Source organism: Equus przewalskii, chromosome X (assembly GCF_037783145.1).
Source record: "Equus przewalskii isolate Varuska chromosome X, EquPr2, whole genome shotgun sequence".
Taxonomy (NCBI): Eukaryota; Metazoa; Chordata; class Mammalia; order Perissodactyla; family Equidae; genus Equus; species Equus przewalskii.
The window spans coordinates 89,208,188-89,235,142 of NC_091863.1; the positions used below are offsets into that span (position 1 = coordinate 89,208,188).

The following is a 26,955-nucleotide window of genomic DNA, read 5'->3' on the forward strand; positions in this document are numbered from 1 at the left end:
AAATTGGAAAGGAAGAAGTAAAATTATTTCTGTTTGCAGATGACATGATCTCATATGTAGAAAACCCTATAGATTCCTTCCAAACTGTTAGAATTCACTAAGCAAATTCAGTGAAGTTGCAGGATACAAATTCAACATAGACAAATCGGTTGTGTTTCTATACACTAACAAAGCACTATCTAAAAAGGAATTTAAGAAAACAATATCATTTACAATAATGTCAAAATGAATAAAATACTTAGGAATAAACTTAACCCAAAAGGTTAAACACTTATACATTGAAAACTATAAAACATTGAAAGAAATTTTAAAAGACAAATAAATGTAAAGACATCTCGTGTTCATGGAATAGAAGATTTCATATTGTTATAGTATGCATATTACCCAAAGTGATCTACAGATTCAATGCAATCCTATCAAAATTCCAATTGGACATTTTTCCAGAAATAGTAAAAACGATCCTAAAATTCATATAGAGCCACAAAGGACCCTGAATAGCCAAGACAATCTTGAACAAGAAGAACAAAGCTGGAGGCATCACACTTCCTAATTTCAAACTATATTACAAAACTATAGTAATTAAAACAGCACGGTACTGGCATAAAGACAGGCATATAGATCAATGGAACAGAATAAGGAGCACAGAAAGGATGCCAAGAATACACAATGAGGAAAGGATAGTCTCCTCAACAAATGGTATTGGGAAAATTGGATATCCACAGGCAAAAGAATGAAATTGGATCCTTACCATATATCATGCACAAAAACCAACTCAAAATGGATTAAAGACTTAAACATAAGGCCTGGTACTGTAAAACTAGAAGAAAACATAGAGGAACAGCTTCATGACATTGGTCTTGGCAATGATTTCTTGTATATAACACCAAAATCAGAGGCAAAAATAGATGAGTGGGATTACATCAAACTAAAAAGTTTCTGCACAGCAAAAGAAAGAATTAGCAGAGTGAAAAGACAACTTACAGAATGGGAGGAAATATTTGTAAACCATGTATCTGAAAATGGGTTAATATTCAAAATATATAAGGATCTCCTGCAACTCAATAGCAAATAATAATAATAGTAATAATAATAATAATAACCTGATTTAAAAATTAGCAAAGTACTTGAATAGACATTTCTCCAAAGAAGATAAACAAATGGCCAACAGGTATACGAAAAGATGCTCAACATCACTAATCATCAGAGAAATGCAAATCAAAACCACAATGAGATATCTCCTGACACCTGTTAGGATGGCTATCATCAAAACAAAAACAAGAACAAAACGAAATAAAAGATAAGTATTGGTGGAAACGTGGAGAAAGTGGAAGCCTTGTACACTGTTAGCGGGAATGTAAATTGTGCAGCTGCTATGGAAAACAGTCTGGAGTTTCCTCAAAAAATTTACAGCAATCCCACTTCTGGGTATTTATCTAAAAGAATTGAAATCAGAATCTTAAAAAGATATTTGCACTCCCATGTTCATTGTGGCATTATTCACATTAGCCAAAATGTGAAAACAACCTAAATGTCCGTCGATGGATGAATGGAATATACATAAAATAGAATATTATTCAGCCTTAAAAAAAGAAGGAAATCCTGCCATGTGTGACATGGATGAAACTTGAGGACATTATGCTGAGTGAAATAAGCCAGTCTCAGGATAGATACTACATGATTCCACTCATACAAGCTATCTAAACAGTCAAAGTCATAGAAGCAGAGAGTAGAATGGTGGTTGCCAGGGGTTGGGGTGGAGGGGAAGTGGGGACATGCTATTCAATGGGTATAAAGTTTTAGTTATGCAAGATGACTAAATTTCATGTCTGCTGTACAACATTGAGCCTATAGTTGATAACACTGTATTGTACACTTAAAATTTTGTTAAGAGGGTAGATTTCATGTTAAATGTTCTTACAACAAGAAAAAAATGATTCAGGGAGTGACCTGGATTCTGTCCATCTCAGCCTGGTCTCATACCTCTAATATCATTTCCAGTTTTAGGTGCCTGGCATTACATAGACCATTCTGCATGCCGTCTTTTTTGAAATGGCTACTAGGAAAAAAAAATGACTTGTGAGGAGAAAGCTAAAGGAAGCAAGAAAGAGGACTACACCTTCATTTCTTACCTCTATTCTTATTTTCATGCCATCCCTATGTACCTGGAATAAAGTCTCAAATATCAGCTCTAAGCAATTGCTCCTGGTTTTCTTTTTGGCTGATGGAATAGCACAGTGTAGTGGAAAGAGCTCTGTGCTTGGAATTCATCTCTTGGCTCTCCTTCTTGGGAGCTACTTGGTCTTGGGAGAGTCCCTTAACCTTTCTGAGCCTTGGTTTAACTACCTGTGAAACAAAGAGTTTTGGCTGGAGATAATAACTAATGCCTCTTACCATTCTGGGTTTCTGTTATGATGTGAATTAAAATTTCCAAGGTCTGGTCTTATTTATGGAGAGTCTCACACCTAAATGATTTGAGGGCACTCAAAGTATTTTTACCACCCAGAATGCCTGAACTTCTATCATTGGTGATCCATTTCAGTGGGTTTAGCGTTGTCTCCTCCTGCTAGTCTTCCGTTAGAGAAGAGAAGCACATAAAGGTACTTCATTATAAATGAATAAGTCTGGTCACTTTTTCCTGGTGGGAAAGGCAGGGATTTTGATGTCTAGAGATCGGAAGTGGGAAGGAAAGGGTGCAACACAGAGGGACTGGAAGGGTGTCAGAGACGGATTTCACCTCCCTCACAATTTTTCTGCAGCTTGGCTCTGAGCATCGCTATGACTCAACCTCTCTGTGCTTGGCAAGGCTCAAACAAGAATAGTTTCTATTTGATATCAAATCAGAACAGGGAGTCCCTGGCTGAATGTCAGATTCAGGTATTTCTGATAGATTCTGAATGGAGTTCATTATTAGGTCTTTTCATAAACAGGAATTTGTTAAGAAGAGCCAAAACACCCCTTTGAGTAAACCATGTACATTGTTACAAAGCTGTTTACAGGCATATACTCCCAATATATCACAATAACCATGAGTAGCAAGAATCTGGGTCAATCCCCTGCCCAATCCTAAATGCCCTCTTTTCATCATCCTCTTCTGATCCTGCTCTCTTCTCAGTTCCAGTATTCTCAGTAGCTGCAGATAATTCCTCATCTCTATTTGTTTATCACGCCTATGTCCCATCACCAGCCCTTTCTCTCTCCTATCCTGGAGGAAAGCAACATCATCTTCTGCATTCCCTCAATGTTGGGGTCCCGCTAGTAATAAAGGATTTCTGCCTTTAATGGAGAAAGACCCATTAATGCAGTTCTTGCTTTTTTTTCTTTAATAATAATACCTATCATCTATTGAGCCTTATTATGTCTCTTGCTAGACATCTCTATCATTTCATTTTGTTCTCACACCTCTACACATATTTTACAGGTGGATTGTTGATATTGAGTCATTCTCAAAGACTTTCCAGTTAGGGCAGTCTGGCTCCAGAGCAGAGCTTTTGCTCACTGCACTAGCCTGACTCTTTTGCTTGATATCTCTCTGCACACCCTTGGGACTGCCTAGACTGCTGTGTGGGAGACAGGTTTCCTCCCTTGGTGGCAAACAATGATTCATTCTCATGGCTTAGAGGATGCAGACCTAGCTCATGGGTGAAACATTCACAAGATTATCACCCCAGGAAATTCAAATAGACCCTTTTCCTATTGTCCTTTCTATATCTTCATTTCAAATTATTCTCACAGTAGCTGGTAGCAGAATCAAGGGAAAAATTATATCTGTTGATTGTGGATTGAGGCCTACAAGCATGTAAGTCTTTTTTTCCGCACTAACTTGTGAGTTGCTCCTGAATGTATCAATCTAAGTGAAAATACTTTTTCAACATCTAATTTTAGTTAATGATTTCGGCTTAGTGAAGACACTAAACCATTTACCTCCAATATGGAGGTCAATAGATGAATTTCAAATTTCTTTCCAAGATGTAATTTATTTATTTATTTTGTAGTTTTCTTAAAGATTGGCACCTGAGCTTACATCTGTTAGCCAATCTTCTTTTTTTCCTCCTTATTCTTCTCCCCAAAGCCCCCCAGTACATAGTTGCATATTGTAGCTTTGAGTACCTCTGGTTGTGCGATGTGTGACTCCGCCTCAGCACGGCCTGATGAGCAGTGCCATATCAGCGCCAGGGATCCGAACCCGCAAAACCCCGGGCCACCAAGCGGAGTGCATGAACTTAACCACTCAGCCACGGGGCCAGCCCCCGCCCAAGATATCATTTAGAAAAGGAACTTTGGCCTGGAAACCTGAAGACCTGAGTCCCAATTCTGGATCTGCCTCTTATTAGCCTTTAATGTTAGGCAAATCTACTTAATTTTGCTGAATCTGCTCCCTCATTTGTAAAATATGAATAATGATGTTTTCCTTGCCTAATTCACAGAGAAAATATGGTAGGGGTCCTGTTATTAGCAAGCGCTTTGTAAATCCCAAAGTGCTCTATAAGCATAAGCCATTAGGCAAGATGAGGTGAAATGCTCAAAAGGTCACTAGTGGGAAGGAGACTTTCAGCAGAGCTCTAAGCAAGTTCACCAAGAATTGAAGCATGGGGAGAAGTTGTGCCTCTCACAATTGGTTTTTCTCTTATCTTAGATTTAGGGGTGCAGATCCACACTGGGTCTCCAACTGGATCCATGATGATCTTCAACCCTCTGGCCTCAAAGAAACCAGTCTTGTTTCTCACCTAAACTGAGTACCCCACTCCTAGAGGCAGAGTCGCATGAGGAGTAAATGATCCCTTGACACCAGTGAAGCCAGGGACCTGGATAATACTGGCTGGCTAAGCAGAGTATAAAGTAGAGAATTGATTGTATCCCACCTGGGTTACAAGCAGGAGATATTTCAATGGCACAAGAAACAGGAGAAAAGGCAGAATGTAGATCCTGTATGAAGTTATGCTCACCTCAACTCGTGAAAGTTAATCCCAAGTTAGAACAGAAATTGCCTCTGGGTAGTCCAGACAGCGCTCAGCACACGGTGAGCGCTCACTCAATACAACGTGATGGGGATGGTGACTGTCCTTGGTCTCTTTCTATTCTCCTTGGCTATAGGCTTTCCAGAGATATGTGTGGATGCAAGCTACCAGTGCCCAGAAGAAAGGGGTGTGGACCTTAATGGCAGGCCTGGCGCCCGGGTACTGAGCCTCTTCTCCCCGCCCTCCCTCCCTCCCTCACCCCCAACCCCCATCCCCCTGTCGGCACAATCAGGCTTGGGAGACTGAAAGGGTTTCACTTCCGCCTGGCTGCAGGAACCACAAGTTCCAGACTAGGTCGGAATCGAAATAATTACAGTCAAAATACACCCAGATGCTCTCACACACCCAGACGCGCGCGCATCCCCGGGCCATGGGGCGCACGTGAGCCCACGCCCCGCGCACCCAGCCCTGCCTCTCTCCAGAGCATCCTCAGCAGCTGCCACAGAAGCAGCCTCCTCCTCCTCCTCCTCCTCCTTCTCCTCTTCCTCCTCCTCCTCCTCCTCTTCCTCCTCCTCCTATCGCCGCTGCCGCCGTTGCTGCTGTGTCTCCTATCCCCTCTCGTTCTCCTTCCTCCCCCAGTTCCTGCTCCTCCTCCCATTCCCGGAGCCTCCTGCCCGGCGGCGGCGACGAAGGGCAGAACCCTCAGCTGCGGCTCCCCTTTGCTTGGGCCACGAAGAGGCTGGAACAGGTCTGTGTTGGGGGACGCTTTGTTGCGGGCTGTTGGAGCGCCAGTGGCTCCAAGAGCCGCTGGGAGGGCACGGGGCGGACGGAAGGATAGATTTATTTCTCAGTTTGGAGTCTTTTTCTATGAATAGATGGGTTGTGATGGGGTGGGAAGGCAGCTCGGTCCCTTTGCCAGTTCGCTGTCCCTCTCGCTTCATGGCGAGAGAGCTGTGAAGCTGCCCGGACTCCTGCACCCGCCCACCCCTGAAGCTCTCTTTCTTTGCGCCCCCACTCCGCGCATCCACTTCCCAGAGCTGAGCTTTCTCTTGTTCTGGGAGCTCATGGATGGGGGCGGGGAGAGATGGATGGAGTCGATCCAGCGGGGCACCTGGGTGCATGGGGCTTTGTTACATACAACAAAAACCAGTCCTCACCAGCTTCCACTTCCAGGCTAGGCTGCGTTCTGCCGGTGGTGGTGGTGTGGGGTATGGGCCAGGCAGACTAGGGAAGTGAGAGAATGTGAGGGGGCACTCCCTGTGTGTGACTGGGCACACAGGAATGCAGTGGTGTTTGCAGGGGAGATGGTGTCGGGTTTGTGTGGGATTCAGTGAGTGTGAGTTGGAGTGTGGTGTGTGTGTGTGTGTGTGTGTGTGTGTGCGTGTGCGCTCGCGCGCGTGCGAGCACGCGCGCTATGGGGCTGGGCTACTCCTGGCATTACATGTCCTTGGGTATCATCCCATGCCAAGCCAGACTGCAGTAACACGCAGGCGGATCAGGTCCAACCTGTTCTGCCCACATTGGAAGGGTAATGATGGTTTCAAAGTGATGGAAATCCCCCCAGCTGGGGCTGTTCCTTAGGACGTTCTGGATGTGGAATTTCTAGCCAGGTTGACCGAGTCCTACTGGACATCGTCATTGTTTCCCCAAAGATGCCCAACTTTCTTAGCAGGTTTCCCTCTCTCAGCCAATGAAGATCCAAAGCTCTTACAGTGATCCCTGCAGTAACTCCCCCCACCTTTAATTAGTGAGTCCTCATGTCTTTATTGCAGCAATGGTAGTGGTGGGCTAGGATGTAGCTGTATGCTTGGAGAAAAAGGAACATACTAAATGCACCTATGTATTAGTTGTGAATTTGGTTTAAAGGTGTTTTTTTTCCTTGAACCATAAGGTGGGAATTGGTGTGGTCGCTTTTTTTTTAATCAAAGAAAGAAGAGATCAATAAAAATGAACAAAACTGCTAAACCTTCTCTTTGACATTTTTATTTACAGTTTTAATAAAGCATTGGTTTTTAGGGTCAAAAAATGTACAGTTAAGGACAGTGATCATTCAGTCAAACAACCGACATTTATTAAACACCTGCTATGTGCCAATAGTAATGTTAGCTATTGGAAGTCTAGAAATGAATAAAACATCATCTCAGCCCTCAGGGAGTGCACAGTCTGATAGGCAATATAGAGTGTGTAAACAGACAATTACAGTAGAATATGACAAGGGATGGGTAGGGTACTGTGAGAGTATGGAGGAGGGGTGTCTGGCTGGGGCTAGGGAGTATGATCAAGAAAGGCTTCACTAGGGAAATGACATTTGAGTGAGTCTTAAGAATTAATTTGGCAGTAGGCTAAGTTGAAGGAACAGCATGTATAAAGGCTGAAGGGTCATAGTTAAGTAAGACTACAGGGAGTCCTCGAAAGTGTTACTGTCACATTCTGAACAAACTCTGAATGAGTCTCCCTGGACTGGGATGGTGATTAAGGATGAATCTAAAAGGAGCCAGTATTGCAGATTGGTAAGGATCAGAATACATAACCATCTTAAGAAATATCTAGCTCATTTATTAATGTTAGTGTTTTGCTGTAAGCAAATCTGATATGCGTAGGTTTGGATTTACAAGGCAAATGAACTAGATGGACAGTATTCACATTGCAGAATTTGTTGCTTTACAAAAGGATTCATAATCACATCATCTTAACAGTGCCCCTCTGACCTTTACTGCAAATATCTTTACCAAAAATCCATTTACAAAGAATTTTTTCATATAGCCAATGGATGGATAAAGAAAGGCATACCTGCATTACATTTACTTTTTGCACAAAGAGTTACCAATTTCAACGCAGGCACTTTCCCTCATGGTATAGATGTTTAATAAATACTAAAGTAAAATATTAAAATGTTAGTAATAAATATTAAATCCATTGTCTGTGATCTTTTATCATTTGGATTGTACATAAAATACAAATTAACCAGGACAGGGTCTTCAGGGACTTTTACATTTTAGATACTGTTAGTGGTGTCACTGGTACTTAATAGCACAAGATTTCTGTGCTGTATGTTTTGAAACGGATATATGATGACTACTGTAATACTCATGCAATTAACACCAGAACAGGGTCTTCCGAGTCCTCTGTTATGTTGTGTTGGTGCTGATTGCATGGGCTGATGAGAGGCTGGAAATAAACCTAAGAGATGGATGATTTCTACTGAAAGTGCCTGGCGGGCACAAAATTATGCTAGTTAAGAGTGTGGGCCCTGAGGCCTTGGACCAGCATCCTGAGCATCTCCCTTAAAGGAAGGTCAAAAATAGCCCTGGGCTCTATTTGAAAGGAATGCCAGCAGAAGTGGGTGAGCTTGAATCGACTGCCTCCCTAGTCTGGCCAATACCCTGCTGCAGGAAATGATGGCCTGGGGTCCTTTGGGTGCATTAAGGTCCTTTGTTCATGATACCAGAAGGCATCATGCAATATCTCTAAGAAACATCCCCCACAACTTGGGCTAGAGTGGCATTGATCTGTCTGCTGTGCTGACACTCAGGGCAGTCTAGTGACTGTACCCGTGCTTCCCAATGTGGGTTCCAAAGAAGACTAGCTCCACAGGACGTTAGTAGGTGTTACACACACACACACACACACACACACACACACACACACACACGCAGAGTTTTGTGGTCAAGATAAATTTGGGAAACTCTTGCTTAAACAGAAACAGCTTTGTTTACTGCAGGGCTTCTAAAAGGCTTTACTAGGCTAATGTATATTATGACTCTTCAGGAAAATAGAATATGCAGCATTTCCCAGATGTATTTGCCCACAGAACCTGGTGTTCCAACAAGCATTTGGCTGGACTGGTGTTGAGAAGAATATTCTTTGCACAATGCTGGGCAAGAACATTTCCCACTGAGTTCGGAGGCTGTCAGTATCTTGCTGGGTAAACTTGGATGACTCGCTTCACGAACCCTTTAGACTTTCCTTCCTCCATGTGTAAAATGAGGCTGATAATAATCATTGCTCTCACTGACTGTGATGGTGTGATGACAACTCAGATAATATCTCTGCAAGTATTTTGAGCTCCTTAGAAGAAAGACTCTATATAAACTCAAGGCTATTATGAAAGGGAAGTAAAGAATTAAGGCAATTATCCTGATAATTCAGTTCCAAATCCTGTTCTTCTGTTGCATTATTGGGCAGACTGCTTCAGTTCTCTGCTCTGCTTTGACTGCAGAGACCTATCCTCATTCAACCTTGGGTGAGTCAGTTCTCTGGGTTTATTTCTTTTCACATCTTGAAAATTTCAGTGTGGCCTTTAATTTCCTGGTCCAGAGGTATCAGCAGTACAGCCTCAAGAAAAATCCCATCAATCTGAACACACCCTGCTCATCAGAGAACCCTGAAGATGGGAATTAAGTTTGGTTGGAAAGTTGCTTTTATTTTTCAGACTCATTTTCTCACAGAAGCAGTTCTAATGGACCATCTTGGAAGCTAGCTGTTGCAGGGTTCATCTCCAGTTGCCCCAGCACCCAATCTGGGCTGGAGTCCTGTTTGCAGGAGAGGTTTCTTGAACACAGTTTCCGGGGTCCATTTTGTCAATAGGAAGGCGTGGCCATCTTTAAGGAAATTTAAAGGCAAAAGAAAAAGCACTCATGTTGACTATTGACCCTTCCTGATTCCCTTGACTCTTCATTAATTCCCTCAACCTCTTTTCTTTACAAGCTGCCTTTAAAGAAGAATGGAGTTCTTGGGAATTAACGGCTAATAACCATTGCAAACTGGGTTGGGGTAGAGACTGATGTGGAGGCATTAGAATGACTAGTTCTGCAGTGCTCTGTACACGGACCACCCATTCTCTGCATGAAAGCAGCATGCTTCAGTTGCAGTAGGAAGGATTTAGGTTAGCCACAAGAGAAAACTGTGTGAATTTCAGACTGTGATACTGGAAACGAGAGTGAGGTCGTTCTCTATTCTGGAGAGTTTAGTGGAAATGCCTGTCCAGTAGGGGAGATTCATAGAATGGTAGAGCTGCAAGTGCCTTTTGAAGTTCATCTGGTGCAAACCTTCTGTTTGGATGAGCAAAATGAGGATCGGAGAAGTGAAGTGAGTTGCCCGAGGTCACACAGCTACCACATAACAGAGCAGAAGTCATACTAAAGGCTAAAACTCAGGCCTGCTTCTTCCTAATGCTCTTTCTGCTAGACCTAGCTGTCTTGTGTAGCTTAGGGGAGTGTGGGTTGGCTCATTCAGTGAGACTCGGAGGTCATTTCCAGGCCTGAGTTGTGTGGGCTCTATGTGGCAGCTTTAGCCAAGGGACAGGTTTCTAGTGGACCCCGAAAAGGCCATGCTTCCCTCTCTCTCCATTCCTCTTGAGTGTACGGTTATCTGATTCACCAAGCCAAGCAGCCAACTGGAAACCTGAACACTGGGTCTTCTGCCTAGATACTCAGTGATTGAATCATGCCAGTCCCTCTACCTTAGTGGTTATTAACTTTTTTGTGGATCAAGGACTTCCTTGAAAAGTCTGATGAAAGCTACTGATGCACACCCCAAAGATCCACTAACATGTGCATATAATTTCAGGGCAGTCTGGGTCCAGGATTCCTGCTTTGCTGGCTATTGGTGCTGGTACATGGCCTAGGGTCATTTATAGATGTTCCCTAAATACTAAAGATTCCCAGAGCTGGCATTATCAACCTTAACTTGGAGGGAATTGGAAATACTGGGATGAGCCTTGTGCCAAATAGACTAGGGGAGGGGGAGTTAGTGCGGAATTTCTTTAGGATAAAATATAGTCATGTGCTGCAGAATGAAATTTTGGACAATGATGGACTGCATATACAATGGTGGTCCCATAAGATTGTTACAAGATAGCCTAGGTGTGTAGTAGGCTATATAATCTAGGTTTGTGTAAGTATATTCTATGGTGTTTGCACAATGACAAAATTGTCTAATGATACATTTCTCAGAATGTATCCCCGTCGTTAAGTGACACATGACCGTAATGGGATTGAATCCTGGACTTGAGGTAAAAACAGAAGAGGAATTGAAATGAGGTAGCCATGTCCACTTGTCTGAACCTTATGAAAGAAATGGGGGAAAAGGAGGCATGGCAGGAAGAATGGTAGGAGATTTGGGAGGATGGGAGAGGAAGGTCATTCTAGAAAGGATGTCAATCACACTATAATTATTTGCATGAAATGAAACTCTTCTAAAAGAATGTGACAACTCTTCCACTTCTTTCTGGTGTTTCTTACCCTAGTTCAACTTCTAAATAGCAAAAGCTCATGGCTTTGGGTATTGGAAATTGTCTTAGGTGTTGGAACATCATGTCCTTGAAGAGGACGTTTTCAGAGGCTGGGAGTGGGAGCTGGACGTCGTGGGGGAGTGGCACAGCTTGCTTCACTTCTTGTTTAAAAAAAGCATTTTTATGATCAAAATAATACATGCTCATGCTTGTACAAATAGAAATATGAAGTAGAATGTTCCTGGCCTCTCCACCACTAATCCCTTACCATGTTCCTAGTTTGGTATGTATCATTTTGTGCATGTTTTTATGAATATTCATATATGTATTCGTGTGCATAAAATAATAAGATGTAACTAATGCTCCACATACTGTTCTACAACGTCCTTGTCATTGAACTATTTGGCTGGGTGTCTTTTACTACCAGCATACATCTAGCTATTTCATTCGTTTTAATAGTTGCATAGTACTCTGTTTTATATGGTTGTGACACAATTTCTTTAATTCAACCTTTCTTAATGGATTTTTACATTATTTCTAATTTTTAAAATTATTAAATATTGGTGCAGCATACCTCCTTTTACATGCATCTCTGCATACTGTTGCGAGCGTTTTTATAGTATAAATTCATGGGAATGAAATTGATGGTTCAGAGAGTTTGGTTTGCAAATCTTTTTTTTTTCACCCATTGCCAATCTTCCTTCTTTTTCCTCCCCAAAGCCCCAGTACATAGTTGTATATCCTAGCTTCAAGTCACTCCAGTTCTTCTGTGTGGGGTGCCACCACAGCATGGCTTGATGAGCAGTGTGTAGGTCTGTGCCCAGGATCCAAACCTGTGAACCCCGGGCTGCCGAAGTGGAGGGTGTGAACTGAACCACTTGGCCACGGGGCTGGCCCCTGGTTTGCACATGTATGATTTTATTTTATTTTATTTTTTAAAGATTTTATTTTTTTTCCTTTTTCTCCCCAAAGTCCCCCGGTACATAGTTGTATATTCTTCGTTGTGGGTCCTTCTAGTTGTGACATGTGGGACGCTGCCTCAGCGTGGTCTGATGAGCAGTGCCATGTCCGCGCCCAGGATTCGAACCAACGAAACACTGGGCCGCCTGCAGCGGAGTGCGCGAACTTAACCACTCGGCCATGGGGCCAGCCCCAGCCCCATATGATTTTAATAGAGCCTGCCAAATTGCCCTCCAGGAAGGCTATAGCAATTTATAGTCCCACCAACAGTGGCCATTTCTCCATGCTCTTCCTTAGCAATTTCAGATATTATTAGTCTTTCTATTCTTTGACAATGTGATAGCTGAAAAAAAATCTCCTTTTGCTTTGCCTTTTTTTTTTAAAGATTTTATTTTTTTCCTTTTTCTTCCCAAAGCCCCCTGGTACATAGTTGTATATTCTTCACTGTGAGTCCTTCTAGTTGTGGCATGTGGGACGCTGTCTCAGTGTGGTTTGATGAGCAGCGCCAGGTCCGCACCCAGGATTCGAACCAACGAAACACTGGGCCGCCTGTAGTGGAGCGCGAGAACTTAACCACTCGGCCACGGGGTCAGCCCCTGCTTTGCCTTTTTTGAGTACTAGCGAGGTTGAACATCTTTTCTTATGTTTATTGGCCATCTGTATTTCTTCTTCTGTGTTGCCATTTCATATCCTTCGCTTGTTTTTCTATTGGCTTGCTCTTTCTCATTTTGATAACTGGGATCTCTTTATATATTTGGGATACTAATATTTAACTGTTATCTATGTTGCAAATACATTAAGCAGTTTATTGTTTATTTTTAACTTTGATTTTAGTGTCTTTCATTGTACAGAAATGTTTAAAATTAAAAAAAAATCCTAGTTGTCACTCTATTCCTTTATGAGCACTCAAACAATGCCACAGTGAACATCTTCAGACTATATTGTATGACTTTGGCTCATTATTTCCTTAAGATAAATTCAAAGGACTGGATTTGTTTAGTAATATTTTTTCTAGATATTGCCAAATTGCCCTCTCAAGTGTTTACCAATTTACACTCCAACCACAGTGTATAAAAGTACACTCTGCTCCTCCTCTTGGTGTCTTCTGATAATTCAAGTTTTGCTTCTTAAATCAAGTGGTAGGCAGGAATTCATATTTGGCACTTCAAAAGTCTTGGGGCAGAAATCCCTGACTGCACATGAAACACATGTAATACATGTTTCACCTTCCATTAGTTAAGCAAACATGCTTTTTAATTCATTTCCGACTAGAACTGTGTCGAAAGCATTTTCCAGCATCAAGTCCCTCTAAATTCACTGTGAAATGAATGGCCATTTAGGGTCATTTCTGCTGGCAGCAGCCACAGCAGCAGACAACGGTGAACTAACTTTAGAAATCTACCTTGCAAGACACTTGGAAGGAAGGTACTGCTGCATCTTCACTGACCTCTGAGGGTGGCTAGATTGGTTCCAGAATTTTCCAGAGGCTGAGTGCTGAGTAGGAGTCAACTTCTATCCAACTTGCCTTCCTGCAAAGAGGACAAGTTTGAGGCCCTCCCATGAGAAGTTATTCTAACAGAAATAAACAGTGATGTCACCCTCTGCAAAGGGAATAGTGGCAAACAGGTACAGGTGTAGCTTTTTCTCTCACTCTGCCTGGGCTTGCTTCATCTTCTTGTATCTCTTTTCTGCCAACATCCAGATATAATCAAGGGGATTTTGGTGTTTGCTTTAGGCCAAAGGTAGGATCTATGAAGTAGGAGAAGATGGATATCAGAGTGGTTGTTTGTGTGGCTTAAGAACTGTCTTTTGTCTGAAAAGCGACAGTAGCAACCTTAAAATACCTTGGGGGTGGCAGAGCAGTAGAGGGGGAGCATGAAAGAGTGGTGACAGTTGTTACCCATTTTACGGATGGAGAAGACACATCTGGAAAGGAGAAATGCTCTGAAAGTTGGACATTGCTGGAAAAGGCTCCTGATATACCCCCCAAGACTTGCTAGCTAAAAATTTGGCAACTTCTCTCCTCTAGGGATGGATATAGGTGCCTTTAAAGTGCAGCTTCCTAATTTGATAGATTTAAGAACGCCCTTTGTACTTACCCATTGTTCACTTTACCTAGTGTAGTACTTACACGGCCCACCCCTGGGATGCTTTTGAGCTGTCAGAAGATGGGTGGGTTATTGTCCCCAAAGGAATAATTTGGATTATTTAAACTATTGACAATTATGATTTGTGGTTTCCCACTTACCTCAAAATCTTGGTATTTGGCAAATGGCTTTAGAGCTTATCTAATATTTATTTTTTTTCTTTTAAAGGTTTGGACTAGAGTAAGGAAAGTTCACAGGGGAACTGATGGCCAGATAAAATTATTAATCTTTGCTGCCTTGAAAAAAATGGCTTTGGTTGTTAAGCTAATGAATGTCCTATCTTAAAGCTAGGGTGTCTCTTCCTCAATGCTGAATAATTTAAAACTGAAACATTGTGGCTACAAATATGGTCTCTACACATAAATCATGTGATACATTTCTCCTTATGGATGGTCATAATGGGAAAGGCCATATTTTATTTTCTTTTTAAAACTATGCTTGATGCTTTTAGTAGAACTGAGTATTGTCATGTTTTGTTTTCTAATGAATTGTTCTGCAAAGGTAGCATTGCCTTTTAACTTTGATTATAACCAGGAGAGGACATCTGTCTCCATGCTTACAGTAGAAAGGAAAATCTCATTGAGAAGCAAAGAGAGTGCGTAAATGGAGTTTACAGTGAATTGGGAGGCAGAAGATCTGGGTTCCAGTTCTGGTTTTGTTACTAATTAACTGTGTGACCTTGAAAAAGTGCTTAAATGTCTCTAGCCTCAGATTCCTCACATATAAAATGAGGACCTAGTTAGGAATAGATTGTCTATACTGTAGTGCCTTCCATTTAGACAAAGCACACTTGTCTCTAAAGTCAAAGCTTGCTTTGTGTCAGAATCACTAGTCACAAAAATATGTTGGACTCCCCACCTCAACCAATTAAATGTGAAACTACAAGAGTGGACCCAGGAGATCTATCCATTAACCAGCTCCTTACATGATTCAGAGAAGGCTGTAACCCCCTCCCATGGTAACTTTCAGGAATTAAGATCCCCTGGGATTTCTGGCTTGAAAGGTTGAAACTATTTTCCAAAGTGGGAAAGTCCAGGTCTCCCAGTGGCTCTGGCTTAGAAACCTGATATGAGACTGCATTTAGGGAGGCTGGTTTTTGACCTAGTTCGCTGGGGCTGGTTTCTGCAGAGGTGAGTGGAGAGCAGAATGTTCTTTTTAATAAGAGTGAATCTGGATGAACAAACTGACCAGTTATTCAATAATGACCATATTTCAGGCCCTTTGGCACAAACCTTCAGTAGAAGCGTTTCTGAGAAAGGACAAAGTGGTTTCCAGAACTCAGACCCTTTCTGCCCGAGCTCTCCTTTGAATCCCATTTGACGTTTTCTATCCCTCCTTTGAGTTTTTAAACTTTGGTTTCTCTTCCCTTCATTAAACTCACAGAGTTGCAATGAGTTCTCTTGCCTCATGGGATTTCAACACCATAGCTTTTTATGCCCTAACCACACTTTAAACATCTTCTCCCCACACAGCACCCTCTCCCTTCATCACATCACTGATTTTATTTCCTTCAGCCATAGGCACTTTCTCAATACTATCCTGCCTTCTGAATGCCAAAAGGAAAGGAGTCAGCATCAGTGTACACCCACTTTCCCCAATTATTTTCTTGTGTCTCAGCCTCTAGCCTTTCACTTCATTACAGGGGAAATTGGAGCTACAGAAGTGCTTCTCAAAGGCAAACTCTCAGAGACAGCAAGTCTTCCTTTTTATATATAGCTACCATTTATTGAGCTGTGTGCCAGGTACTGTGCTGCTCTCTTGACATGCGTTCTCTTTTAATGCCTTCCACAGCTCTATCAGGTAGGTACTATTAGTATTCTTATTTTATACTGGAGGAAACTGAGGCTCATGTCGCTAAGTGACTTGCATGTGTTCATTCAGTGGTGAGTAGCAAAGTGGGTCTGTCTTTCTGGTTCTGGGGCCTAAATGGTTAAACAGAGTATTCTACTAGTAAGGGTTCCCCACGGTAATAAGGCTGTGTTATACCAAAGGTGAATGTTTGAAGCAACAGATTTTCATGAGTGTTGAGTCTGAGCCCTGAAAAGTCTGAGTAACTAAACACCAGGAAAGAAAGGGGAGTTCATTTTAATGGTAGAAGAATGTTACCAGGTTGTTTTATATCATTTTAGCAGTGGGGCTTGGAGACTGGTTTTGATATTTGAGAATTGATAAGTGAATAAAACTGTAAATATTAGCATTGAGAGGTAAATTCCTGAGGCCCCTGTGATTACTGTTAGTTTCAGAGATCGTGGGGATGTGAAATATACTTGTTGTTTTCCTCCTCCCTCTCCTATCAGGAAATTGGTGCCAAGGGTATAGACGACCCCTGGGAAGTTGGGAGTGACTTCCTGGATGCTCTCAGCTAATGGGGGACTGAATAAGGGAGACAACAAGGGGCAGGGCCCAAAATAGGGTGAAGAACAGTCTTGTTGGCTTCTATTCTTGGGTTTCCAGCTTACCCAAGTCCTTCTTGTCTGCTTCTCATTATCAAACTTGCAGCACGCAGCAAGGAATATTTGGCAATCACAATACAGACTTACCGAACTAGCATTGATATGACTCAAACTCATGAGCACAACAAATCCATGCAGAGAGATTTCCAGAATATACCCATGGGACTGAGGCCATCCTCAAACCCTAACCTAATACACCATTTGAAGGGTCCCAACTTTTCATTTTGACTGTAGTGCATGGATCAATTTAGCATTGCTGCACAAAAACATTTTTTTTTCTGTTTCTTGGCTCTTTCCTGGATAGATCTTGTATTGGCTATAGTTTCTATAAAAATCTCTTGAGTTGGAGCCATCCAACTCAAAATATTTCCACCCTTTTCTGCAGTTTCTGTCCTCTTTATTGTCAATTCCAGTCATGAGAGTCAAGAAACCAGGGTCTTGTAAGGCCTCAGTTGTTTGCTCCAGGTCCAATTCCGGCCAAGTCACTTCGCCTCTCTAGGCCTCAGTTCTCCCATCTGTAATGATCCCTAGTCTTCCTTTTGCATGGAGATATTGGAGCAATCAGATCATTGAAAACAATGGTCCAAGATATATGATTGTGATTGCCTTTAGGTTTTCCCTGGCAAAAAAGCTGTTTTGGAGAAAAAGGGAAGGTAGTGTAAAGGTTAAAGGGCTGGGAGATGGAATCATTCGCTTAAGTTCAATACCCTGCTTTATCTCCTACTAGCTATGTGATCTTGGAAAGTTTCTTAACCACCTTACTGTCCTAGCTCTGTAAAATGGAAAGCATAATAATTGCACTGACTTCATAGAGTTATGATAAGGAATCAAAGAGATAATATATGTCAAGTGTCCACCCCATAGTTAGTGCTCAATAAATGGCAGCTATTTTTTTTATTATTATGAGTTCATGAAGCTCTGTGGAGAGGTGTGAGTCCAGGCCCAGGCACTTTGGACAAATCACTTAGCCTCTTTAAACTTCAGTTTCTTCACCTGTGTAATGGGGATAATGATAGTAGTTACTCTTAGGGCTTTGTGAGGAATAAATAAGATAATTCCTCCAAAGTTCTCAGCACACTGCCTGGTACATAGATGTGCTCAAAAAGGTATTGTGATCAGTCAGTTGCCAGCGTCAATGACCCTGTAGGCCCTTTGGTCGCTGGATTCTCAGTGTCTGGGCCACATTTGGGCCTTGCTCCCACCTCAGCAGAGGTTTCTGACACCTGTGGGATAAGCTGAGTAATGGCCTTTTTGCGCGGGGACCTCCCGAGACTGAGAGGACTTCCTACAAACGCACTGCACAATGTCACGTGGGCTGTTTCTGGACATTAGCTGACTCCCAGGCCTGAAAGTGTTTCACAAAGTGACAAAAATGAGGACAAAGCAGACCCTGCTTAGCAACTCCCACAGGAGCCTGGTCCTGTGCAGCACAAAGTTCTGTTAGCTGCCCCTCCCTTGCCTCCCCTGGCAGCCCCGCTAGCCATGTATTCCCTTCTGGCATTCCTCCAAGACAACAGGCCGGAGAGCCCTGCATCTCCTCCCCAAGTGATACGTCAAGTAGGGCAACCAGATGCTACCATAGTGACAATTCCTACCTGATCAATAGAGCTGGGAATTGAGCCCTGGTGACAGCGCTTGCCTTGAGGGGGACCACCTCCCAGGGCATCACCTGCCTCAGCCTGGTGACCAAGCAACCTGCCCTGCCCACTACTGACTGCGTACCAGTCTCTGGGCTTTCCCCTACACATTAATCCCCATCTCTGGGGCCCCAGAGTGACCATTTCAGGCATATGCTACCCTCATTGGATTCCCCAGTGTCTCTGCCTGAGTTTAGCTCTCATTATTTCTTCCCTGAACTGTTTAGTATTATTATTGCTGCTGCTCTTGATGCTGTTAATAACAGTAAGAATAGCTAATGTTATTGAGTGCTTATTGTGTGCTAGGCACTGTGCTAAGCATTTACGTGATTTATCTCATTTAAAAGTCACAACAACCCTGTGAGGTAGACACTATTAGTATTCCCATTTTACAGAGGAGGAATAATAATAATAGCAGTTAACATTTATTGAGTGCTTACCATGTGCGAGGCACTATGCTAAGTACCTTATACCTATATTCTCATTTAATCCTCATAATAACCTTATAGGTAGACTAGGTAACCTTATAGGTAGATATATTGTTACTACTAGAGATATCTGTCAGCCTTGAGTAGGAAGGACCAGATGGAAACCTGGACACCTACAGAATATTCAGAGGGGGTTGCATGACCCAAGAGGACTTCAGATGTACTTTGACAACAAGTCCTTCCTCACTACCCCTTCCTCTTCCCCACCAGCTGCTTGGATACAGTAGACATTGCTCATTCCAAATCCTGCTGGGCCTCTGACCATGGCTGGAGATAAGAGGGCCGTGCCATCCCTACCTGTTTGCAGCTGAGGAGGACATGTACATCCTGCCCACCCTGGGTTGTTGGGGAATAGCTGGGATCAGGCTAAAGTGGAATGGCATGGTGGAAGTTAAAAAATAAAGGTCACACTTCTTAGCCTGAAGTTTTATGCTTTTTACTATATGACTATAAATGACTATAACATACATTTCCAATAGTATCTACTGAACACAGACCCAAGACACCAGCCACACAGGGCTACCCCCAGCCCCAGAACACATCTTGTACACAAATATCCATTTCCATGCCTTTGCTCATGGTGTTCTCCTATTGGTTCTTCTCCAAAAATCCTTCTCAGACTTTTTCACTTCTTAACTCCTTTATTCTTTTATCCTTTCATCCCAAGGACACATACAGACATAGGCCCTGCCCTCATGAAGCTTACAATCTAGTAGATGAGACAGACCTTAAACAAATAAACCCAGACATATATAATTATAAATTGTAATAAGCTCTATGAAGGAAAAGAACAGGGTAGTATGAGAGAATAACAAAGGAGACTTCATTTAGATGGGAGGGAAATCAAGAAAGCCCTTTCTGGGGGAAGTGACATCCAACCTGAGACCTAAAAGATGAATAAATATTAACAAAGAGTGTTCCATTCAGAGGGAACAACTTGTGCAGACACCCTGTGATGGGTGCTTGCCATATTCAAGTGACTAAAAGACAGAGTGAACCAGGGAGAAAGTGGTGCTCAGTGAGGTTGGAGAACATGCAGGGTCTTGCACTCTATGCTGAGTGCAGTGGGAAGCCACTCATGTGTTTCAGTGAGGGATAAAAATAATCTAATTTGTACTTTTAAAATAGCGCTCTGGCTACTACACAGAATTGGACTGGAGAGTGGCAAGAAGAGAAAGGGGCAAGATAGGACGCCAGGACAGTAGTCCAGGAAGAGAGATGCTGGTGGCCTTAACTAGGAGGTGGAAGTGGCTATGGAGAGAAATGAGCAAATTCAGGATACATTTTAGAGCTGGAGCCAAAAGGACTTGCTAATGGACTGGATATGGGGGCTGAGGGGAGGGAGCAATCAAGGAAGACTTCCATGTGTCTGGCTTGAGCAAGATGGATGGCAGTACCACTGACGGACATGGGCTTATATCCTGAAGCAGATTCAGAGTTTAGCTCTCCTGTGCCACATTTGGTCTGTAATGCTCCTTTAGATATATCCTATATTACTTTGCTTTGATGATAGTCGACATGAGTATATTTGTTGTCTCCCTAGGTAGGTTTTAAACTCTTTGAGGACACTGACTATGTCTTACTCATGTCTGTGTTCCCCAAAGCACCCAAGACATGATGTATTGAAGGCCGACTGATTGATCAATTAAGAGAAGGAACTCCTTTCTCTTTCAACTTGACTCTTCTCACTAAGGCATCGGACATGATTCGATTAAGCTTTTTTTTAAAAAAGAAATATGACATACTCTTGAAGAGATATGTGCTTTGATACAGACTTTGAGCTGCATTCAATCATTAATCACCTTTTGAACAATTGCTGCCGTGTCAGCATGATATACAGGGCACACCTAACCTTGGCCCTCAGAACATCCTGCAGCAGTGCAGTAAAGGCTATGTGTTCACAGAAGAATGGCCCCATGGGAGTGTGCAGGCTAGCTCAGGATGGGCAGAGTGGAAGACTAGAAGTGGCCTAAGGGCCTCAGTTCTTCAGGCAGGTGAGGGCCTTTGTGGCCATGGGTTTTAGCATGTGGTATCTGAAAGCACATAACATGGTAGCATGCTGTGGAATCTTACAGTCAGTCACAAAATAGTCGAATATAGCTGGGTTACTACATCCAAACAAGACAAAACACAAAGGAGGTGCCCTATTGCAGTTTTTATATGATTCTTGCAGAAGTTCTACAGAGAGTTGTCTGATCCTGCAGTTCTGAGGCAGGAGCCCAGGACTCTACATGTTTACAAGCATCCCAGGAAATTCTGGTGCAGATGATCTATGTATCACACTTTGAGATGTCCTGGCTTCAAGGATCAGCCCTGCAACTGAAAGCAGGTCCAGCTAGCTCCTTGGGTACAACACAGCCCATCCCTGCTCCCTCCTTAGGGGAAAGTCCAGAGTTATTCTCAGGAACCCCAAGAACTTCACCCACAGTTGTAGACATGCATGGACACCCAGATGAGTCACTTAAAAAGAGATGTAATAGTCCTGACCAACAGAGTGAGAAGGGCCAGGAGGCCGGAATCCATAACATTTCAGCTGCACCTGGGAACTGACTGGTACTATAGGTCCATTTTAGGAAGGCCTCAAGGGGGTGCTGTGTGATGAGTTAGTTTGTAGAGGTAGTTCCCTGCCCAGTCCCAGTACCCACAAGCTTCTGTGGTTGCTTTTCAAAGAGGAACTGAATTGGGCCTTGCCCTGTACTCTAGCACCGAACCCGGGGTGTTGGAAGGGGATGGGTGTGGATTTAGCAACTCAGTTGGATTAAGGGTACCTAGTAGTTCCCTGTCTCCAGGTTCACACTGTAAGGCACCTGATCCTGCTCTAGCCAGCCCAGCTCCCTACCTCAGCAAAACATTCTCTGCATCCACCCCCTATAGTCTAGACAGCATGAAAACCACCTTCCTCCAGGTGTCCAGGGGCTTAGCTCTAAACAGCTCCATCATTACTGCTTCCTACTTCCCCTGCCTTCCACCTCTCCTGGTGGAGACCTAAGACTGACCCGGTCATCAACTGCAGAACACACAACGTGTAGCAATGAACACCTAGGGGACCACTTCAATTCCTGTTTTCCAAGGCCACCAAGAGGAACCTGCAGACAAAAATCACATCCCCACCACCCCCTTGGACCTGGGTGTACCTTCTGAATTCCCCAAATTTGGACTTGGCCCTCGGTGGTAATCAGCACCTCCTCAGTTGGTTTTAACTCCAGGACAACTTCACCCCAGTGATTTCCTTGCAAAGGGGGTCTACTCAGAATTCTGAGACCTCTTAATTCCTCTTAATGTCCCTCCATTCATGTCATCGTCTGCCACTAACCCAAATGTAAGCTCCTTTCCTCTCCTGGGGCATTTCATCTCCACACATGTTTGTGCTTTCTCTTCACACTCTATCCTCTCTCCCAGGCTTTCCGTCTGTGCCCTTCGAGACCCATGTTGCGCTTCAGTGAACTCCCCTGGCCCTTGCCCTCTTGCAGTGTCATCTACCGCAACACATCACAGCACTGGCTACACATTAGTGTCACCTAGGGAGCTTTTTAACAAGGACTGAATCCTGGATCCCATCCCTGGAGATTCTGATTCAATTGGCCTGAAGTGGGGCCTGGGTTTCTATACTTTTTAAGAGCCACCCCAGAAGATGCGAAGGTGCAGCCAGGTTTATACTGACACATGCTTGCCTTAACTGACACATCGATTCTCTTGCAGCTTTATCAACTGTAGGCTGCTCATTTTCCTGGGTGCACATACCACAGAGCTGAGGGGTGATGTCCACACTCTCCTATTGCCTGGCACTATTTTCTGGCCTCTTGTCTTCATCCTAAAAAAAAATGGAAAAAATAAAACAATGGATAACAAAATTAAAGTTAAATTTATTGTTGATTGTTTTTGAAAAATAGATTGTTTTAAAAATGAGATGAAATAAAATTAAATAAATGCTCCTTTAAGGCATGTGCCATCTATACCACGCACTATTCTTTTTGTCAGCTCTTGTCCTCCTCATTCACCAAACTTTTCCTGGACTTTTAATACCTGGTTTATCATCTTTCTCTCCAACTGAGTCCTGCTCATTTCCTGGATGACTTTAGTGCCCCTGTGTACAATCCATCCAATGTCCTGGACTCACGATTCCGTCATTCCTTTGACAAATATTTCTGGAGTGCCTGCTACATACCAGGCGTTGTTGTAGGTGCAGTGTGAGGGATATAGCAGTGAACAAATGGATGAAAATCCATGCCCTCAAGAAGCTTATGATCAGGAGGGCAGAAGTGGAGGAGACAATCAACCAATCAGTAAACAAAACATAAGAATAATACATAGAATGTCAGATAGTAACAAACATATGGAAGAAATTTAAGCAGGGGACGAGGTAGGAATGCTGGGAGAATCAATTTTCTATATGAGACAAGGAATTTCAACAAGGGTAGCCTTCACTGAGCAGATGATATTTGAGCAAAGACCTGGAGGAAGTGAGGGAGCTACCATGTAAATATCTTGTGGGAGAGCATTACAGGCAGCGATAACAGTAAGTGCAAATGTCCTGAGGCAGGCATGTACCTGGCTGGGAGGAGCCGAGTATAGCTGAAGCCGAGTTAGTGAGGGGAGAGTAGTAGATGAGGTCAGCAAAGCAACATGGGGCTAGGTCTTATTGGGCCGTGTAGGAAATTGTGAGGACCCTGGCTCTTACTCTGGATGAGATGGTACATCATCGGAGAGGAGGGTTCTGGCTAGAGAATGAGATAGAATCTGACTTACACTTGAAGTTTCCTTGGTCTCACTTATCTCCATCCACCTTCATCTCTTCTTCACTTTGATCACTTGTCCCCATGGCCAACCCCTTTATTTTGTCATTGCCTTAAACTGCTTCACCTCTGAAATCTTAAACTCAAGTATTATGATAGCAAGAGCTTATACATCGAGCTCCTTCATTCTAATTATATGTTTTCTTCTACATCATCTAAATCTCTCATCTCTTGACTCCATTTAGGTCTTCATGGATATCAGTTATTCTGGCTTCTCTTCTTTCCCTCTCCCTCCTAAACCCTGTAGTACATCTTTTCCAGCAATTCTCATGTGCCAACTTTCTTGCTTGGTTATTCCCATACTATAGTAGTTCAGCAAAGCACAAACCATAGATCATTCAAGTGGATATTGATCCTGACTACACATTAGAATCACCTGGGATGCTTCAAAATCTGCTGATCCCTGATTGCATTGGTCTAGGATGGGGCCCACATGTAAGTGTTTTTAAAGTACCTTCAGTGATTCTAATGAGTAACCAGATTGAGACCTCCTGGATCAATCAATGCCTCTTCCGTTTCTATACTTCGACACCTGGGCAGGAAGGCAATCTCAAGCTTTGCTTTATAACTACTTGGAAATCTCACAAAGTGACCTTAGTAAGCTACATCTCACATTCCTCTTGGTGCTTAAACCAAGCTTCATCACCCTCCCCCAGCCTCCAACCCCACTTCTGTCCCTGTCTCTCTTAGAAGATGGCTTCATTTTCCATTTCATAGAGAAAATAGAGGCTTCCAGGGCCTCAACCTCCTGCCCTGCTGCTTCAAACCTAGATGTATGTGTCCATTTTTATTCTCTTCTTTCCTCTGCCTCTTCTGAAACTTTCCTCTATTTTGTGGATCTTCAACATCTTACTTACCATTGGCTCCCTTCAAAATATCTAGTTTCTTTTATCTTTAAAAACTTTCTCTTCAACCCTATATCCTCCCTCTCTAGCTACTGCCCTGTGTCTCTTCTTCTCTTTATAGCCAAGCTTCTTGAAAAAGGAGTGTACTTAGCCTGTCCCCATCCCCCCCCTTACATTCGCTTCCACGATCCACTGGAATCTGGTTTCTGCTCTCACTGCTCATCTGAAACATCTTTTGCCACGGACACCAGTGATTTGCTAACTGACAAATCTAATGAACATTTCTCAGTCTTTTACCTTACTTGATGTTTCTAAGTCATTAATTTATACTGCCTGCCTTCCTGAAAATTTGTTGTCCAGTGGATTCCACGACACTATTCTTTCTTGATTCACCTTCTACTTCTTTGACTGTTTCTTGAGCTTTTCTTCCTTTTCCTACACCTGAAATATAAGTGTTCTCAGGAATCTCTTTCTCTCGCTCTCTTCTTACTACTTCCCATTTTTCTTGGAAATTTTCTCTATGCCTGTGGCTTCAACTATCACCTACATGTTTATAACTCCCGGATATATACACCTACCACAGATCTCTCTCCTGAGCCGTAGATCTGTTTATAAAACTGCCTATGGGCTGTCTCTGCCTAGAAATTCCACTCAAGGTGTGCAAACTGAATGTGACCTTTTATATACTGACTCCGTTAAACCAGAAACCTGAGTCATTCAAGATTTCTCCTTCATCTGCCTCACCTTTCACAGTTATTAATGCTTCCCAAGTCTATCTCCAAAACATCTCTTTATCTGTTCACTCTTTTGCATCTTGACTGACATTTCTCTAGATTCTCATCATCTCTCATCCGGATCATTGCAATATCTTCCTAATTGGAGTGCCTGGCTCCAAAGCAGCCTCCTTTAAACTGTCTTCTGAGCCTGAATATTCTTTCTAGAATGCAAAACTTAGCACGTTACTTCCCTGCTCATATGCCATTAATGACTCCCAGAACCATAGCAGTGGTTCTCAAGTTATACTTTATGGCTCTCTGTGTGTGTTCTGGAGTGAAGGTGAGGGGCAGTGGGCTGACTGGACTCCATACTAGGCCCAAACTCCTTAGTTTAACTAGGGCAACTGTGCTTTGTGTCTGTTTATCATCGTGGGCATCTGAGGACATTTTCCACTAGAGTGAAGATTCTGCAGCCAGAAGAAAAATTTAAACACCATTGACTATGGTCTTCACAACAAACTCTAGCAAGTTCACCATTTACTAGGAATAGAAGAGTATTTCTTACATCAAGAGGGTGAAAGCTTCATAGAGCTTGTGTATAAGAGCTATGTCCCCTCCAGATGTGTAAATTTCATTGCCAAGGCCCAGACTGAGTGTCCTCACAGCTTGATGTGCCTTTTTGTGAGTGATCTATGATCCTTCCTCTTCCCTTTTGGGTTGCCAGTGCCTGTCGTAGACATGAAAATTGAATAACTCTGCCTGAAGAACACTCATGGCCTTGATGCTGGCATCATCCCTGGTCAGCCTCAGATATCAAATTATACACTGTTCCATAACTTGCATTTTTTCTGTTTGACATGTCTCTAATATCTTTCCAAGTGATTTAAGAGTCTTTTCAAAGCTGGAGAATAGTCCATTGAATCAAAGATTGTTACATATTTACTTTGTGAAAGGAAATTTCTATTCCTTTTCTCAGAACTGGGAGAACCTTAAGATGCCCTGTCCAGCCCCTACACTGTGGCCTCAATAGGAACTGATTCTCAGTGAGCTTAGTTCTCAAAGCAACTTGTGGGCAGTGGCCCTTATTCGCTCTTCCGAACTGTGATTAAGTTTTCATCTGCATTCAGGAAAGGGGAAAATGCACACTGTTACTTATATAAAGGAAATTTTGGCATTGACAAAGCTGGTAGCTCCTGTGGGGAACTGGTCTTGGCCACGCCAAGATATGTCTCTTTGTCATGAGGATTATTTGAGGCTGGTTTCTTTGCAGACAGGAAAGCAACTGAAAAGTAGAACTTGCTTACCCTTTTGTTAAGAGACATTTACATTGTAAAGGAAATCTCCATCTGTAAAGATATCTCCCTCTCTGTGCCAGGAAGAATGGGAATGGCCTTATCTCTAGAAACTCTTAATCAATACCAAAGGCAAGGACTTAAATCTGCATAATAATCTTATTCCTGTTTCTGGTAACCTCCTGTAACTGACTTCCCTCCCCTTCCCAACAGTTGGCATTTCTTTAAGGATTAAGCATCTTTCCTTAGGCTAGGAACTGATTGCTGCGCTCACCTGTGACCCCCCAGCTTCAGACAATAGACTTGCCTCCTGCTACGCCCACCGAGATAGCACACCACTACCTGCTGTGTCCATCAAGCGCTGTGCCTACAGGGCAATCTTGTGACTATTGTGGGAGGGACATTTCAATCATGTGAAACACCCTGTTTGGGGGTAT

General features: G+C 42.9%; 1 protein-coding gene across 9 annotated transcripts in view; it reads left to right on the top strand.

The window, feature by feature from the left end:
- The first annotated feature begins 5,270 nt into the window (after positions 1 to 5,270).
- Positions 5,271 to 26,955, top strand: part of PAK3 (p21 (RAC1) activated kinase 3) — a 257,980-nt gene continuing 236,295 nt past the window's right edge. For 4 of the 9 annotated variants that reach the window (XM_070606561.1, XM_070606587.1, XM_070606552.1 and 1 more), the window contains exon 1: positions 5,324 to 5,703. The gene's annotated coding sequence lies outside the window, so the exon portion shown is untranslated. Of the gene's footprint in view, positions 5,704 to 26,955 lie in introns of all 9 variants that reach the window. The other 5 variants (XM_070606560.1, XM_070606551.1, XM_070606567.1 and 2 more) reach the window with 3 other exon arrangements.